This window comes from Schistocerca gregaria, chromosome 1 (genome assembly GCF_023897955.1).
Source record: "Schistocerca gregaria isolate iqSchGreg1 chromosome 1, iqSchGreg1.2, whole genome shotgun sequence".
In the NCBI taxonomy this organism is placed as follows: domain Eukaryota; kingdom Metazoa; phylum Arthropoda; class Insecta; order Orthoptera; family Acrididae; genus Schistocerca; species Schistocerca gregaria.
Genome location: NC_064920.1, coordinates 244,812,673 through 244,831,654, shown reverse-complemented (window position 1 = coordinate 244,831,654; position 18,982 = coordinate 244,812,673). Strand labels below are relative to the sequence as shown.

Genomic DNA, 18,982 nt, shown 5'->3' with positions numbered 1-18,982 from the left:
ATCCTAAGCACAAACACACACACCCATGCCCGAGGGAGGTCTCGAACCTCCGCCGGGACCAGCCTCACAGTCCATGACTGCAGCGCCCTAGACCGCACGGCTAATCCCTCGCGGCCCTTTTATGAAAGAGGATTTCAGTGTAAAGGCTGGTTATATCACACAGAATCTAATCAAGACTACGTTCTCAAAAAATTGTGTCCTCAGTTGTTACTATGGGCAACAACTGTGTATACAGTCGTGCTATTGCTCTTTGTTGTTCTGTGTTTTAGTAAAAGATAATAAAAATTCTAGCTGGAAACTGTAGCAATGGCTCCATATACATATCCAACTTCGAATGTTCACGTTAGCATAGATCACTAAGCAATTAAACATTTTCTGCATTTTATGATTGTCCTTCAAAAACTTCAATATTTTTTTTTTAGAAACATAGCTCTAATTCATTTATTTCAAATGGCTCGCAGTAAAACGTAGTCTTACTTTTTCTGTTAATAACTTTAGTCATTACATCCCCGTCCCGCGGTGGTCTCGCGGTTAAGGCGCTCAGTCCGGAACCGTGTGACTGCTACGGTCGCAGGTTCGAATCCTGCCTCGGGCATGGATGTGTGTGATGTCCTTAGGTTAGTTAGGTTTAAGTAGTTCTAAGTTCTAGGGGACTGATGACCTCAGATGTTTAGTCCCATAGTGCTCAGAGCCATTTGAACCATTTTGAACATCCCCGTCCACTGCGTTTTGTACCCCCACTGAGAAGTGAGCAGCCATTTTCTCACATAGCCATTAAAATCTGGGAGACTGATAAATGTGTTTACGCTATAAGGCCGTACTGTCAGTCACCTCTTGGAATTGGAAATTAGTTGCTTTTCTAAATTATTATTGCAGTGCAAGTACGTTTCACACTCGAAGATTATTCCGTGAAATTATTTTCAATTTCTTCTAGAGAGGACACGAAGATCCAATGAGTTGCTCTCCTATGCAGGCGTTGAAGTCTCCGTCTCGCCTGCGGCTTCTGTTGGTCGCAACCGTCTCTCGGAAAACTCAGAATAACATTTAACATTTCTTCTGTACTCGTAGCAACATGAAGGCAATTATTATTTAGCAATAGTATAAATGTCGTAACCAGTAGCAATTTATTAAAAAATGCTATTTCGTTAAAACAGACTACCGGTATCCCCCTTCCTTCATTCGCACTACTTGTGCAATATTTTCAAGTTCGCTGACAGGAGGCAACAGGTTACGACTTGGATCCAGTTTCATAAATGCCATTAACAGGGAGCGGTGGCCAATAAGCGTATAGAAATGCTCAAGTAAAACGGAACGGAAGGTCGACGTTGACCGTGTGTTGCTTTCCTGTAAAATCGCTTAGAGCGCTCGCTTCTTATACAACTGCGCAGTAAATGGATCACCGTCACGTAACATTAGTAACTATAAATCTCCAGTTATCTGCGAACTTAAAACACAAACATTAATTTAACGGGACTTAAAAACAGTTTCATGCTACAGTAATAATTAGTGTCCACGAAAGAGTTTTTAGTGAACATTTACGTGACTAGCTAATTTTCATAACTTTTATTTGGAACGATTTGTGAAAAAAAAGGTAGAGGGAATGTCGTATACATCGAGGACAACAAATGATAAACTGCCATCGTAAAATACAGTACCCATTATGCAGTAGTAAAATATTGGGAACCCTCATCACTGAGTTGATTTATTCCTCACACATGAAGGTATCTTTCATCTTTAGATGTGTTTACGAGAAATATTTTGATTATTATTTTCATGAATGTATTACCGAGATATCTTAGAAGTGAAACTATTTTGAAATCACTGGGTATGTCAGTGCGTGAAATGTACGCATGTAAACGGCACGTGGGAAAAAGGCAGTTTTCTTAGCATGTCTACATAAATCTAAAAGAAAAAATTACGGACACAGAGGTAACAATGGCGATTTTTGCATATGTGACCTACATTATCGTCATGTTACAAACTTTTGTACAGACTGAAGTTTGTAGCATTTGAGAAAAAATCTCTTTCTGGCTCCAATGTCAGTTGAAAGGAGTCTCTGACGTGCAATACATCGCTAGAGAAATTAAATACAGGCAACAGATGTTTTAAGGTTTCTCTGTAAAATCAAGATACGACATCTGAAATAAGTACGTATAATGAGAGTTTAACGTCGCGTCAAGAACGATGTAACTATAAACGGAGTACAAGCGCCAATTTGGTAAGAGTGGGGAGGGAAATCAGCCGTGTCATTAAAAAGTAAACTTCCCGGCATTTGTGTTAAGTGATTTACGGCAACTGTGAGGAAATTAAACATAGATTGGCGGACGGAGGTCTGAACCGCTGTCCTGCCGAATGCGAGTCCACCGCCGGACCACTGCGTCACGTAGCTCGCCTCAGCTAGTTTTGAAGCGACCTGTCGGAGACAAGAATCAACAGACAACTAAAATGTAACGTACCGAATTTATGCCCTGTAGGCCCACGTTAGTAATAGGAGCAGCCTATATAATTACAAGATTCTAATCGCGCAACACTGCTTCTCAAGCACCCTGCCCTGTTACGGCAGAGAGTAGTTCGACTCGGGAGCTGGGTTCGTATCTGCGCCTGAAGCGATTTCGCGGTGTCGAGCTGAATGCGAACGGTAATAAAACGGCCGTCACTGCAAACTGTCAATTAGATTGGGCAACGCGACCGGGAAAGGCGCACCAGCTGCCTGAAACGCGGAGGATAAACGCGATCCTTGCGCACGCTGTTATTAGCGAACGCCGCCAGCAGCAGCTAGACAAATTAATGCCAGTACAAATGTCAATGTATGCGATACAAGCGGAAGGTATGGTGACAGATGTTACAATGAACACACCTGGACTGCACAATATCTACTGCGAAGAAACTGAATCGAAGTAGATGCTGTATTTCAAATAGCTCGGGAACGGCAACAAACCTGGAAGAGAATATCGTACGTCGAATCACTTACGTTGAAACTTTTAAAGTGTAACAGAAAAGGAAATACGCAAAAGAATGGGCAATCAGTTTACAACGACTATTCCTTGTCGCTGCAATGTTTCGCGAATAAATTCTACATTTCTGCGTCATTGTGACATTTTGTTACCTCCAACAAATTGTCGACTATTTTCTTCTCTGGCTTCCTCTAGTTTTTCTTTTTCAAAACGTTTCGTCCAATACAGTTGCTAAAAATTTAAGGCAAAGCTTTCATCCACCTGAAGGTTGGCTTGAACACAGTCTTTTACTAGATATCGTCTTTTCTTTCCTCCGACATCCTAACTGATTTACTCAGCCTATAATTTAATATGGACTCCCAACCATGTTCGACATGGTATCCTTCGCAAAAGCAAATCTCTACCTCAGGTGAAAGATGCGACAACTAATGTATAAAATCATTTCCCGATTAAAGATCGAATCCACTGCGTGTGCATAAATACACAAAAGGTTTTTGCTTTCTTTTTTGGATAAGAGCAAGAGGTATATCCTACGTACGTTTTTGATTAACTGCTATTAGGGCAATGGCGGAAGTAGATGACATTCTCAACTGCAGAGAAGGCGGAATGGTCTTTTTTCCTGATGGCAGAAGCAATCCCATTAGTAACAGCAAAATGCAGAATACATGGTCGTCGTGGGTGAATGCTTACTGACAGGTTCGGAACACGAGTCGCAGTAAAGTTACGATGTAGAAGGCAACAGGGCACCACTGCATCATTTCGTAGGTAAAGTAGCCATGTAGTGTAGAAAGAACAAGACTCATGTGTGACATTTTTGAACTACAGAGTGATTAAACGAGACACATTACTTTAAGTCTGAAAATAAAGCATTACGGAAGATACTGTGGAACAAAAGCAAACTGGTGCTTCTCATTTATCATTACGGAAAAGATCCAAAAGTCAGGAATACATACAACGGAATAACGTTGGTAAGTGAACACTAAATCCAAACCAAGCAGAATGTATTTAATAAATAATTTTTTTTTTAAATAAATGAAACGTATTAGTTTGCTTTTGTTCTGCAGTAATACTTTTATTGTGTTAACTGGTTTTCGGCTTACAAGATGTGTAACTTCTTTTCCAATGTTGTTTGCAAACATTGTAATTTCTTTAGTGACAATAGTAAATGTCTAAAGATGGCCTTATAAGCTGACAATCAGTAACACAATAAAGGTAATACTGCACAACAAATCAAACCAACGCTTTTCATGTATTATAACGCTGTTCTCATAGAACCGACGGAAGACTGAGTTAACATTTTTTAAAAGTAACAATTGAGGTTTCTCTTAGAGGTATGAACAGGAACACAAGTACATGTATACAAGCCGAATATTTACACACATTCCACCTGCAGTCAGAAGAAAAACTATAGAAAACACCAATACTTATGCTAAATGGAAATAAAGCAGTGCAAACCCCCGTGAATGCAAAGAAATAAAATACACATAAAAAGAAAAAGTAAAGTAAAAAATTTAATAAATACATTCTAGTCTCTGTCGTTTCAAAGGACGAATGTGTAGCCCGAAACATGAAATGCGCAATATAAGCATTAGAAGGTATTAAGAGAATGAATTCAATATTCTGGCAAGAAATGGTTCAAATGGCTTTGAGCACTATGGGACTTAATTTCTGAGGTCATCAGTCCCCTAGAACTTAGAACTACATAAACCCAAGTAACCCAAGGACACCACACACATCCATGCTCGAGGCAGGATTCGAACCTGCGACGGAGCGGTCGCGCGCTTCCAGACTGTAGCGCCTAGAACCGCTCGGCCACCCCGGACGACCTCTGGCAAGAAAATAGTGTAAAAAATTATATATTAGCTCAGCGACTGTTTTTGGTCATCCTAGTGTTTTACCATCAATTTTTCCGTTGAATGTTATGTGTCCCTGCGTTATTCCATTCGAGGAAATTAGGTAACCCATTTCGTTACGCGAGGGTGTACATTTTGAATAGTAACTCGGCCCTTGGTGCAATTGGGCATTAAAAATGAATCCGGCTACTCACAGGAAGAAATATTTTGTGTAGAGAAGGAAAAGGGAAACATGAAAGTACAGGTTGAACAAGAGATACAGGTGAACTATGTGGGACGAAGGCGTAATTTTTTCAGCTAATATAAGGAGCGTTGGAAGAAGATATTACGAGATACGTGCAGAAATATCCGGGAGAAAGGGGAAAAATCTAGCATTGGTAATGCAAAGATATTGTACCGCTATTGTGGCCATCATCTCTTTCGAAATATAACATCTCAGATAATAAATGCTATGACCTGAAAATCCCCTTCGTTTGCTGTCTTTGCTAGAGAAACGAAAACAAGCACCAGAATTTCTCTGCAAGCCGTGTAGTCACGGACGATCTATATATGACGACGTACAGGCACTGATACATTGTAGTTTCGCACCAGCAGTTGCTGGTGTGAGAGCGGCATTTCGCTCGCATTTATCAAAAGGAAAACTGCATTTCAGTAAGAAAGCAATCACGACGTGATTTCATTTATAATATACGACGGCACAAGAAATAAGCCAATGCATCAGATAAGGACAGGGCGCGTTACGAAATCTCTTTCTCCTAGGGCCATTTCCTCGCATTCTGTGATAATTAATTTACAAGTAATCTAGCCACAGAGCAGATCGACGCGATAGGCGGCCAGGCTTAATCACAACGACCCGGCGCCTGTAATTCTCAAATTATATCACGGCCAGTTGGTTTCAAAGTTTCTGTTCGCGTGTGGCCCATGTTCTCGGTGATTGAAAACTTTACCGACTACTCCTTATTGACCTCCCTTCAATCTAGTACATCAATTCTTTTTTTTTTAATTTTTGTGTATTTTCGATTTATATCGGTTAATGTGCATTTTTCTTAACGGCGCGTGTCCTATTACCCGTGCGTTAATAACGCTAAATTTCACTCAGACCTTTCTCTTAGGAAAAAAAAAAAGGATCTTGCTATCAATCACTTCTGCAGTTAAACGCGGCGTGTGTCAGAAAAATACGCCGTATATGCGAAATGAACTTGTTTTTCTGATCTTAATGAAACTCCAATATCTTGTTCTCCGAGTCGGCTTGCGTGATATAAATTATACGCTGCTAGTGACGAAGTCTTTCAACACAGACCGTAAGGGGCGTCAATATGTTGAATGCTGATCGCTTTTTAAAATGCCTCTGATACTGCCGGGCATAAATATTCGGGAAGGTAAGTGGTATGGTAATCGGGACTGTTATATCGCTGTCGCATATAAGAGGTGGTTAGCCAGCTGTGGACAGTCCTAGTACGAGAATATGTACCATCTCGACGTCGGTTAGCGCCAAGTCTGGCGCTTGGACGACGACCGCGCTCTGCTTTATAGCGCCATGTAATTAACCCTCATTTTCTGATTTAACAAAGCACTGCGATAAAGTATCTTCGCCTAAAATTTTAACCGAAACCGTAAATAGGCGGCTATCTGTGAATTACGATACAGTTTAGATTACCGTGAGCAGCTTCTTGCCGCAAGCGGACCAATTACGTCACATAACAGGGACCGGCCAACGCTGCATCCGATGTTCGTTCACTAACGTACGTGTGGCTTCTTCGACGGAGCATTGCATCGAGCGATACGTCATGAACACTGAAGGGACTAGTGCAGTGAACTGTCATTGCTACTAGTCGTTCTGTATACATTAGGCCATTTCAAAAATGTCTGCCAAATGCCGTGTGCCGTCCCCTTTCAAAGACTGACGTATATTTTCTTCGGAGACATTCTGTCATCATTTGTAAAATAAACTATGTTGTCTAGCTAGGGTACTTTAATTATTTTTCATGAAAATGACTGAATTCTGTTCACCTAAACCGCCCTCAGGCCAGATTGTATAGGTTACAAGAGCTAACCTTTCAAACTTACCAGCAAAAGCCTTGTATCCTGTGACATAGCATGCTAAATTCTGCTGACAAGTTGCACGGGTTACTCTTGTAACCGATACAGTCAGATCTGTGACTGTTTCTAGTGAACCGAAACCAGTGACGTTAGTAAAAAGATTGAAGCAATCTAGTCGGACAATTGTTTGCGTCCACTTTAGTTTCATAGCGACAGAGCAAAGGCTTGCTGCATTAGAAATATTGGACTTTCGCAATACCTCTGAAATGACTCGCTCCCGTTGGAACAATGAATACATCTTTGAGTGAAGTTATTCCTAGAAATATTCTTGGTTAAATATGTTTCTAATTTATTGCCACATCATATTCGTTCTAAACTCAAACTTTCAACAGCTTGCTTCGTCGTCAGCGTTAAGAACATACCTTTTATTACTAGGCTGTGTGGTGTTTGTTTGGTGAAATGAAATATTTTCCCGTGCGTCTACGTATTCTGATTCTGTCACCGCACGAGGCGCTGAGATCAGAATGTACTACAACAGTTTTATCTGGTGCATGGAGATGAGCGCTCGATGCATTAAGGGTACGGAGAAATAACTCCGCTTGACAGAGGTCATCACATACTTAAAGCCGACGTTCCCTATTTCAGTTGCTCCAAACATTAGTTTCTGGTGAAGGCTTGGTAAAAATGCCACCTTGCATCATTTATGGGTGTACTAACATTTACTATTTAAAGCAACTATTGCGTGCAGGCGACAGAAATTAAAACAAAAAGCAATCGCAAACAACAGCATGCTAATGTTTTGGAGCATCTAACATGGTGGCGCCGGCTAAAAAGCAACTTACAGCGCAAGTCTGTAGCTCCAGCTCCCCTTATTATACCTCCTTGTCCATCTCAGACATCGACATAATCGCATAGAGAAGACAGGTGACTTCGTATGTCTCCATGACATAATTTCGCTAACTAAATACACAAGAATCACATGATATATTAGTACGAGAGACGACAACAGAGGAAGTAGTTGAATTTTGGGTTAACCAGAAATCTGACGTGGCAATTAACTGGCAAAAATTAATTCAAACATTTTTTTATTGAAACTTCTTGAAAAATTAGCGTCAGTTGACTTGTTAACAAATCAAATGTGATGGATTTTGGGGACTCCTGAACATACACACAACGAATCTGCCATCATTTGCACGAAACACAATTATTCACACTGGAAGAAGAGTCATAAGCAGCTTCTTGTCTGTAAATACTATTTTATTAAAAAGCTTGACCTTAACATATCATTGCCAGCATCCGACACCTTGAGAAGCGATACATCTGCAGTGTTCCGTAGATCCTGTCGAACGATATATATTTTTGCTTTCGGAGGTAGAGTAGGTGAAGAAGAAAGATGCAAGAGAAGTATAGTAGCAAAAATTCCACCAAGTAATGGGGCTTACTGAGAATTAAAAAAATAAACCTTGAGACCAGAAAAAGCAGTCGAACAAAAGGATTGTTGGACCACAGTTTTTGATCTAAAGAAATATTTCTTGAGGCGCCGAAATCGCGAGACAAACTATTCGCAGGACTAATTGCGTGTTAGTGATTGTACAAAACGTGTAGTTAACATTATTGGAAATTCTACGTACGTTTCTAGATGTTAATCTTTTAAGACTACAAACACGGGGAAAATATAGTAGCTGGCAGGTGTGGCGAACCGTTCTAGGCCCTTCAGTCTGGAACCGCGCGACCGCTACGGCATGCACATCCATGCCTCGGGCATGGATGTGTGTGATGTCCTTAGGTTAGCTAGGTTTAAGTAGTTCTAAGTTCTACGGGACTGATGACCTCAGATGTTTAGTGCTCAGAGTCATTTGAGCCATTTTAAAATATGGTAAGTAGGTAAGCAGCAGTTGGTCTCATTGTAAGTAATCTGTTTAGGTTTATTTATTGGTAACGCCGCCGCCACGTAGCGCTCTGTATAAAAATCACTGGCTGTGCCATGTGCAGTCTGTGGCTAGTTTGCATTGTTGTCTGCCATTGTAGTGTTGAGCAGCGGTAGCTGGATGCTAACAGGGCGTAGCGTTGCGCAGTTGGAGGTGAGCCGCCAGCAGTGGTGGACGTGGGGAGAGAGATGGCGGAGTTTTGTAATTTGTAAGACTAGATGTCATAAACTGATATATATATTATGACTATAAAGGTAAATACATTGTTTGTTCTCTATTAAAATCTTTCATTTGCTAACTGTGCCTATCAGTAGTTAGTGCCTTCCGTAGTTTGAATCTTTTATTTAGCTGGCAGTAGTGGCGCTCGCTGTATTGCAGTAGCTTGAGTAACGAAGATTTTTGTGAGGTAAGTGATTTTTGGAATGTATAGGTTAATGTTAGTCAGGGCCATTCTTTTGTAGGGATTTTTGAAAGTCAGATTGCGTTGCGCTAAAAACTATTGTGTGTCAGTTTAAGCACAGTCGTGTAATAATTTGTCTAAGGGGACGTTTCATCATTAAAATGTCACAACGTAGGATTCCTTAGCCAGCACATCATTTCTCACTAGAACGATTCTTTAAAATTTAATTCACCGCATATGCCTTTAGCAGTTATCCAGAGGTGGAACAAATGCAGCTAACAAATTGTTTATATTTTGCAGGCATGAATGTAGATCAACTGTAAAGAATTGTTTGTGCTGAATACCTCGAGTTCTCACCTGTTTGATCCATCTTAATTTAATCTTATCTCTGACACTATCAACCACATTTGTCATGTGGGCACAGACAGAAGCATCAGAACATCCTACAGAACAGGAAAACCACAACTTTAATGAATTTTGCTTGGTGTGTCCCATTTCAGTCTTCTTAAGATTTGGAACCTTTGCAAAGCAAATTCCACATTCGACACATACATTGTAACACGCGTCGCTTTTCCTTCTACTAAACGCTACAAGTGAGTGAATCACATTCTTAACTGTTCTCATCGAAGTATTCCGAAAAAATAAGTAAAGTGAATGGATATCTGCTAGCGCCTCTCTACCTGTACATATGTTTCGGAATTTTCTAACAGCTCTATTGCATCCACTATTTGTTCCTTTTGTTAATGATCCCAGTAAAAGGCCACCGTGTGGTGCAGCTGGTTTTCTTATTTCTAGTACGTTGGTATAAAAGTGCGTTGTCATAGTTTGCAGCTGTTCCAGATAGCTTAATTTAGACTATTCTTTGGCAGCTTGAGACAATAATATTTCTCGGGATGAGTACAACTTACAGAACTCCAAATATAGGTCATCATCACTGATTGCTCAACTTCTTCTCTATAGCTCACCAGCAACACGAGTATTAATTGCACTTTGGCCTAACCAGTGATACAGAGGCCCGTTAGATTTTAAAATATCATCAATATCTGAGTCATTAGCGACAGAGGAGCATGGGAAACCTTTCTCTTTCAACCAATAAATTTTTTGTTCCTGTACTTGAAGGTGCACGTATAACATTTTGGGTCCAAGGACTAGTGATAGGGGAGTCCAAAAGTTTAGCCAACGTATTACTTGCATCGGAACTCGCTTACTGGGAGAAATTCACGATTACGTGACCTAGTCTGACGCATTTCAAGCCAGTTAAGCACCCGTCCGCCCATCTGGACAGCTATAAATTAAATATGGCAAAGTGTACGTTCTACTTAACGCCTTCTTTCGACAAGAGAAATCCTGATTAAGTGTAATGAGATTCAGCGGAACTAATGCCGCTCGTCCGGCTCAGCTTTCTATTTTCTGCGCGGTCAGTGTGTGCTCGCTGACGTCGAAGGACATCTGAAGACCTCTCGATTTTGCAGCTCCAATATGAACTTCTGGACGATCCATCTGCAATGAATATAGTAACAGAGAATAACCTGGGTGGAAGCGTCGGAAGACAACAGTGACTGCATGTGTTAATTCCGAAAACTACTCTAGTTTCCGTCTTTTTTGCGTTCTTTTCCTTTGCTCATCAGTTTTCGAAGAGAGGTGGATTTATCCCCTCGTACTTATTATAGCTATTGAAGTGCCAGTTTTGAGACTAGTAAGTCTTATTTTGTATTATGCTTCAATGACGAGAACTTTTTGTGCTAAATTTCATCCAGTATTCATTCGACCTCCGGTGGTTTCTACGTATTTTTTTTCTACTTTATCGTTGCTTAATAGGAAGGAAACAGGCAGGTAATTAGAATAGCGGTAGGTTTGAACACACCAGCGCCTTGGCAGGCATCCTGGTTATAGTTTGGCTTGCTGCCACTTATGAACTAGTATTTTCTAGTTTCTGGAAGAATAACAGTTTCTGTGCCTAAGATTCAAGTCACCATGCAACTTTAAGGTTTTCTTTAGATAATACTGCGTCAAAAATATAAGTCATATAAAACCAGGAATTTCTTCATATTAGGTGCCACAAAAGTTAATAGGATAATGATTCAGTAAACCCCACAGGTCGAGCACCCATCTGATTCTGGCGTACAAGCTCTCTGTGTTCTGCAGAATTCTCGCTTTTTAATGGACGGCTAGATGGATTCCGGTACCTTTGCAAAAAATAAAAGATTTTATACCAGTAAAGTTGATTTACTGAGGGGTTTACTGCATCATCTTAAAAAATGCTCGTACTGAAACGTATTTGTTCTTCAACAACTGTAGTACATTCGGTGAAATGAAACGAATGAATGACATCATTGAACCTGCGACGTTGTGAATATACAGGGCGTTCGGAAATGCACTTCACAAACTTCCAGGACTTTTAGAGGGGACTAATTAGGTACTAGTTTGGACTGGAACTCATGTCTGGATGTCTACCGTTTCCGTGCTTCAGTCATTTCGAAACATGTTGGTAACGCGACTACATTTACAAATAATTTATTATTTATTAGCATGCCCCAGTAAACCACTTGTTCGACAGTTCCACTCGTTAATAACAAAGAAACATAAAAGAAGTGCAATCAGTTTTCGCAAACACTTTTGTTTACAGTTAAACTTCCAATTCGGGTGTGCGGTGTCTCCTTGTCGCATCACAGTCACTCCTGTTGAAGGTGAAGTTACCCATTTCTCGAAACTGTTGCGTAATTGTGGCGAAAAGGGTATTCAATGGAGTCGGACGTTGTGGTTGGCGATCTTCATAACGACGACGAGAATCTCTTCCATTACCATGAACTTCGCCATACGGAAGGATCATGTTGGTGTATTCTACAAACGTGTACTTAATCATGTTGTTCTAACACTCACAGACACGTGTGAATGAGACTCTAACCATGTCAGCGAGGTAGGATGGACGTCAAATGACACGTGACGATCTGATGTAAGCCTCCCCCTTCCCCCCCTCCCCACAATCATGTCTACCCCCTTGTAGGACTGTAGTGCGGAAATGGTACGTTTCTGGACATGAGTTCCAGTTCAAAATAATATCTACTCAGTTCCCTCTGCTAATCCTGTAAGTTTGTAACGGGAAAGTTTTGATTATGACAACACAATAAACAGCGCTACCAATTTTTAAAAAAATTCTGGCACCCCGAAGACCACACGAAGAGAGAAATACGAATCAAATACAAAATCTGCAATACCACGTTAAAAGAACAGCATTTCTCCTAACTTTCTAGTCAAGAAACCTTTCGATGGTAGCGGGTTCTCTTTCTTGCTGACAAACACCAAGATCATTTAGTGAATACAATAGCACGCCGATCAGCAGTAGTTAACTTGGCGGAGAACAGAACGGGGAATGGTAACATTGACCAAGGGAGGTATCCGAGGGTGAAGACACCGACGTAGTGCTAAAGCAGCTGCAGTAGAAAGATAGATGACGTTATAAATATTTTTTGGAGGTGTTGTACAGCTTTTATGAATGTTAACCACTGCATTATGCTTTGAAAAGCTGTAACGATATATTTTATTAGACACGATCGATTTCGGTCTATAATGAGTAAACCACGCTAAACATCTATTTGGTTAAATAACGTAGGTGCTGCTGATATCAATGATGGAACAACATAATCTGATAAACGTTCTCCAATTACGCAAATGCAAGGCAGAGACAGTTTTTTGGACCAGATAATAGTCTGATCTTAACCCGAAATCGATCGTCCCTAATAAAACACTCCATTACAGCTGTGTTTTGCATAAGGCAGTTCTTAACATACGAGGTCGATTCGGAAAGCAAGTTCCGATTAGTCGCGAAATGGAAACCATTGTCAAAATCAGTAAAGGTTTTATTTGCAATAGTTAATTATACCTTGCAACTACTTCTCTACATAGTCGCCGCCCCAAGTTAGACATTTGTCGTAGAGTTGTACCAACTTTCCAATACCCTCGTCATAGAACGCAGCCTCTGTGCTATCCGCCAATTCCCTACGCTTGTGCCGGGCGGAGTGGCCGAGCGGTACTAGGCGCTAGAGTCTGGAACCGCGCGGCCGCTACGGTCGCAGGTTCGAATCCTGCCTCGGGCATGGATGTGTGTGATGTTCTTAGGTTCGGTAGGTTTAAGTAGTTCTAAGTTCTAGGGGACTGATGACCTCAGAAGTTAAGTCCCATAGTGCTCAGAGCCATTTGAACCAACCTACGCTCGTCTGCATCTCGTTATCCATGACAAAATGTTGTCTTCTCAACCAGCCGTACATGTGAGCAGAGATGAAACTCAGGACGAGCCAAATACTGGGTGTACTGTGGGTGATCAAACACTTCCCGCGGAAAACGCTGCAGGAGCATCTTCACTGCCCCTGCAGGGTGCGGCCGAAGAGTTATCATGAAGAATGAAACGCATGACAGTCACGTTATCTGCGCTGCACATCAGGCGAAATTTTGCACTAGGCCCTCATGTTTGGCGGGAAACTATTTTCTAGGCATTCTATCTGCATATGCATCTACATCTACATGGTTCCTCTGCAATTCACACTTAAGTGCCGGGCAGAGGGTTCATCGAACCATTTTCATACTACTTCTCTACCATTCCACTCTCGAATGGTGCGTGGGGAAAAGGAACACCTAAATCTTTCCGTTCGAGCTCTGATTTCTCTTATTTTATTATGATGATCATTGCTTCATGCGTAGGTGGGTTTCAACAAAATCTTTTAGCATTCGGAAGAGAAAGTTGATTGAAATTTCGTAAATAGATCTCGCCGCACAGAAACCGCCTTTGTTTCAGTGACTGTTACCCCAACTCGTGTATCATAGCAGTGACACTCTCACCCCTACTGCGCGATAACACGAAACAAGCTGCCCTTCTTTGCACTTTATCGATGTCCTCCGTCAATCCTACCCGGTAAGGATCCCATACGGCGCAGCAATATTCCAGCAGAGGACGGACAAGTGTAATGTAGGCTGTCTCTTTAGTGGGTTAGTCGCATCTTCTAAATGTCCTGCCAACAAAGCGCAGTCTTTTTTTCGCCTTACCCGCAATATTATCTATGTGGTCTTTCCAATTTAAGTTTTCCAATTTATGTGCTCACTGTACGCTCAGAATTGAAAAGAACAACGCGCTGCGATCGACGGGCATACTGGAGACACTACCCAACTCATCTGTGCAACACTTCATCGGATTTTCATAGTGGTTTCCATTTCGCGATCGGGAATTTCTTTCCGAATAGGTCTCGTAGATGACTTTTTCGACTGTGCACGTCTCCCTCCACGTACACGAGCAGCAGACGGGTGGTGGGGGCTGGCGCAGACGAGCACGCAGCGATTCTCCGTTACGGCCAGTGTACTGATCAGGGAGCTTGGACACGGAGCGGCCGCCGCGGGATCACAAACAGACGCCCCCGCTGCCACCGGCGCTGTGTAACGGCAGCGGGCGGCGGCGGCGGCAGTGGCGGCACGTACGCCGCTTAGATTAGCATCACATTATTTTGTATTAGAACACATTTTTAGAGCGGAATACATCACGCCCTGCTAGCCAGCCAGGTCCGGTCATGCAAGTCGGCGCGCACACCTGCCGGCCGAGCAGCGGGCGGCGGGCAGCAAGCGCCCTCCGCCCACGACGGACCGCCGACGCCGCCCCCGCCGCTGCCGCCGCGACTTTCTCCACGGGCCGACTCCGGGGCGCGCCTCTCTCAACCCCCTCACAGTCACGCTCACATAAGAACAGTCCCTTCAGTGAGGCAATATCACTCCGTCGTCAAGCCACGAGTGGCCGACCGGGGCCATCCGACCGCCGTGTCATCCTCAGTGGAGGATGCGGATAGGAGGAGCGTGGGGTCAGCACACCGCTCTCCCGGTCGTTATGATGGTATTCTTGACCGAAGCCGCTACTGTTCGGTCGAGTGCTCCTCAATTGGCATCTCGAGGCTGAGTTCACCCTGAAAAATGGCAACAGCGCATGGCGGCTTGGATGGCCACCCATCCAAGTACCGACCACGCCCGACAGCGCTTAACGTCGGTGATCTCACGGGAACCGGTGTGCCCACTGCGGCAAGGCCGTTGCCCAGTGAGGCAATAGGTATCATGAAAAACAGAAAGGGTCCAGGAGAATACGAATTAAATACGGAACTTACGAAATATGCCAGCAACAACCTTACGATTTAGCTCCTGAACTTTATAAATCTATGTGGAAGAATTCTAAATTTTATAAATCTATGCTAGAAGAATGGCCATATTCCGGGAGATTGGCGGAGCTGTATAAACCAAACAGTAGACAACCACAGAGAATTCAACCTCACAGGGTATAAATATTTTGTGGAATATGAAACGATCTGTAACAATTACAATTATGAATAACTTAAATTGGGAAGATCACGTAACACCGAGAGACGTGGCGTAGTGCTTAGCACACTGGAATTGAATTCGCGAGGACGACGATTCAAACCCGCGTCCGGCCACCCTGATTTAGGTTTTCCGTGATTTCCCTAACTCGCTTCAGGCAAATACCACTGTAGTTCCAATAACAAAGGGCTAATCCGAGCTTGCGCTCCATCTCTATTGATCTCTTTGTCGACGGGACGTTAAACACCAATGTCCTCCTCCCTTCCTCCGAAAGACCACATAGGTAATGTCGTGAGGAAAGCAAACCAAAGACTGCGATTCATTGGCAGAACACTCAGAAAATGCAAGACGTCTAGTAAAGAGAATGCTTACACTAAGCTTTTCCGCCCATTTCTGTAGTATTGCTCTGTGGAGTGGGGTTTGCATCCGATAACATTTTCAGATGACTTCGCTAAAGTCCAAAGAAGGGCATCTCGTTTTGCGTTATCGCGAAATACGGCGGAGAGTGTCACTGATACGACACGTGAATTAAGATGGCCATCATTAAAACAAAAGCGTTTTTCTTTGCGGCAGAAACTTACCATGAAATTTCAAATATCAGCTTTCTCCTTCAAGTGTGAAAATATTTTGTTGGCGCCAGCCTGTATAGGGTGAAATTATCAACATTATAAAGTAAGAGAGATCAGAGCTCACACGGAAAGATTTAAGTTTTCATTTTTTCCACGCGCTCTTCCAGAATGGAACGGTAGAGAAATTAATTAGCCTTCAGCGAGACACTTAATTGTCAACTTTAGAGTAATCATGTAGAACTTCGACAGCGTGCTGGGAACGAAGTTACGGCTAATTTTAAGAGAGTATGGCATTCTTCAGCACTTAAGAAGGTCATTTCGGAGTTTGTGTGCTGGTAAAAATATCAAGATATATTATAAGAATGTGAAAAATCACATACGCAGTCGGATAAGGGTCTCCCATAAAATTGACATATATGTAAACAACATTCACAAAAAAATTACAAAAGAAAATGGAAGATACCTCCACACAGAGTTGTACAATATTTAACCCACTGCTTTTTTGCAGATGCCCAGGTTAGACTCCCGGATGCAGAAGACAAACTTCAACGAGCTGTATCGTCCTTGCATGAGAAAAGAATATAATTTAATCATAGCCATTACGAAAATTAAAGACATGGGCTTTTGAAGAAAAGAGCATCTTAGAGCTAAAATGATGACTGAGAATAACATATTGGAACAAGTCCAAATACTCAACTGCGTGGGGCTGTGATATCTCTTATGCTTATGACGAAGATCCTGCAAGGAAACTGCAAAATTAGTTCCACATGTTCAATACGATTAAGAGAACGCTTCTGAACAAAACCAGGAATGAGACAGTACTTAAATTCTATAATCCTATGTACCTTTACAGATATACGGGTTCGAATTACGGTCTTTAATGACCAAACATTTACAGACAATCGAAGCGCCAGAAATGAGGCTTCTGAGACCTTTGGCAGAGAACAAATTAGAATACAATAAAAGGAACAGTGAGATAACAGGTAAGACAAATGTTCTAGGAAAAGTATCAAAGATGTAACAGTACCAAAACGAATGGTATGATTGCTATTTATGGATCTAAGCCTGATACCAAGGAAAAACTACGGCTATATATCAAAGAGCAGTAAAAAGATAGGAGTACCACGAACAAGGTGGTACGATCAGCTTTAAATTGCAAAGATGTTTAGCCCGAAAATGTGCAGGGCGATGAAGTAGGTACGTGTCATGCTACATACACTAAAGTCTGGAAGTGTAAGAAAGAAGACTGCCGTTTAACGTCCCGGCGACGACGGAGCCATTAGGGACAAGCTGAAATTGGGGAAGAAACCGTCCCTGTATTTGCCTTAAACAATTTAGGGATGGTCGGATGAGGATTTGAGCCGCAGTCCCCTCCAATGCGAGATCAGTGTCTTAACCAATGCGCCACCTCTTCGGTCAAATCAATAATTTCTAGGATAATTTGAGACTCTTACAGTTTCTTTTACGTGTGACAAAGATGTATATATGTGACGAATTTCGTATGGAATCGTAGCTTCGAGTCCTCGTAAAATTTATGTTCCTCTACAATTGGCTTGACCATCTTAACGTTTCTCTATTTCTTTTATTAACTAGAGTCCCTGACTGTTTGGGTTGTATTCCTCGATTCCTCACTGAACTCTTTATCTTGAAACCTTGTGGGATACAAGAATATCACTGACGCTCTCTCAAGGATCAAATGAACCTGTCATCATTCGTGCTGTCCTCCATAGTTCAGTGCCCCCTGTTCTCCTTGGTATAGGCCCCAAACACTTGTACAATATTCCAGGATGGGGCGGACGAGTGTTCTGTAAGGAATCCCCTTTGTAGACTCATTGCACTTTTCCAATATTCTACTAATGAAGTCTGCCACTTGCTTTACCTAATACAGAGCCCCAGAAGAGAGATTTCTACGAAGTCACACAGATGGAAGGGAGACGTCCGACCAGGAAGATGCTGGTGGCTACTTGCGGCGGCAGTGTCCAGCGGTGACAGCTTTCTCCCCGTTACGACATCGCCAGACGGCCATCTGTCACCAGCCGCGTCTCTCCCGACAGTGCTGCGTTCCGGCGGCGTTATATGGACAACGCGTCTTGACTGCGGCACCGAATCCGCGTGCAAAAGCGACGAGCGTACTGTAAATGAAAGCTTCGCCCTGTCCAAAGTGGACTTAGTCTCGGTCTCAAAAACGATACGCTTATTGAATCGGATGTCTCCGTAGCAGTCAACAGCCAGGATTACATGAAACATATTCGCAGTTGCCTATTATATGCTCATTATTGAGGTAGTTACCTCTACTGTAGTACACTAAAAATCCTTAAAGTAGATTTATTGCAGAGTCAGGGAGGGGGGGTTGGGGGGAGGGGAGTGAAAGGAGGGAGCGGTAGAGAGTTGGTAGCGTCTGGTGACACTTTTGCACAACTAGCCTCGTTACCTTTCAATTCACTTAAGAAAATGCGTACTTTTCTGACAGCTAAAACTTATTCCAGTTCATAACGGGGCTGGTAAAGGAGACATGAGAAAATGAGCGCTCATGGTTGCAGTGTTAATTTTTTTAATTGTTTTCCAGTGACGTCTTTCATGTTTACTTAGGCATCTTCGGATTGTCTGATGGCTGACAGCGATGGGAAAAAAAACCAGCAGGTAAATGCCTCATGTCAAGGCTTTATAAACACTGCACGATTTCCTTATCACGGGATGTGGCGCAGTCCAATGCAAACCAAACGGGATCACGCCTGCAGTAAAGCTTTACATTACAATCATGCAGAAGGTGTAGTGCACATTCTGTAAGTACACATGACTCTGGATATGAAAACTTCCGTAATTGCTTTTTTTCTTTTCGGCACTCGAATTCTAAAATATTGCATTACGCAATAATTACATTACACCGCCGTACATC

The 18,982-nt window shown here is 42.3% G+C and overlaps 1 protein-coding gene and 1 pseudogene across 1 annotated transcript in view; both read right to left on the bottom strand.

Annotated features, from left to right (window-relative positions):
- Nucleotides 1–18,982, bottom strand: part of LOC126339150 (protein tiptop) — a 1,078,908-nt gene that overhangs the window by 856,105 nt on the left and 203,821 nt on the right. The gene's annotated exons all lie outside the window — the stretch shown is intronic.
- Nucleotides 15,123–15,240, bottom strand: LOC126291638 (5S ribosomal RNA; annotated as a pseudogene).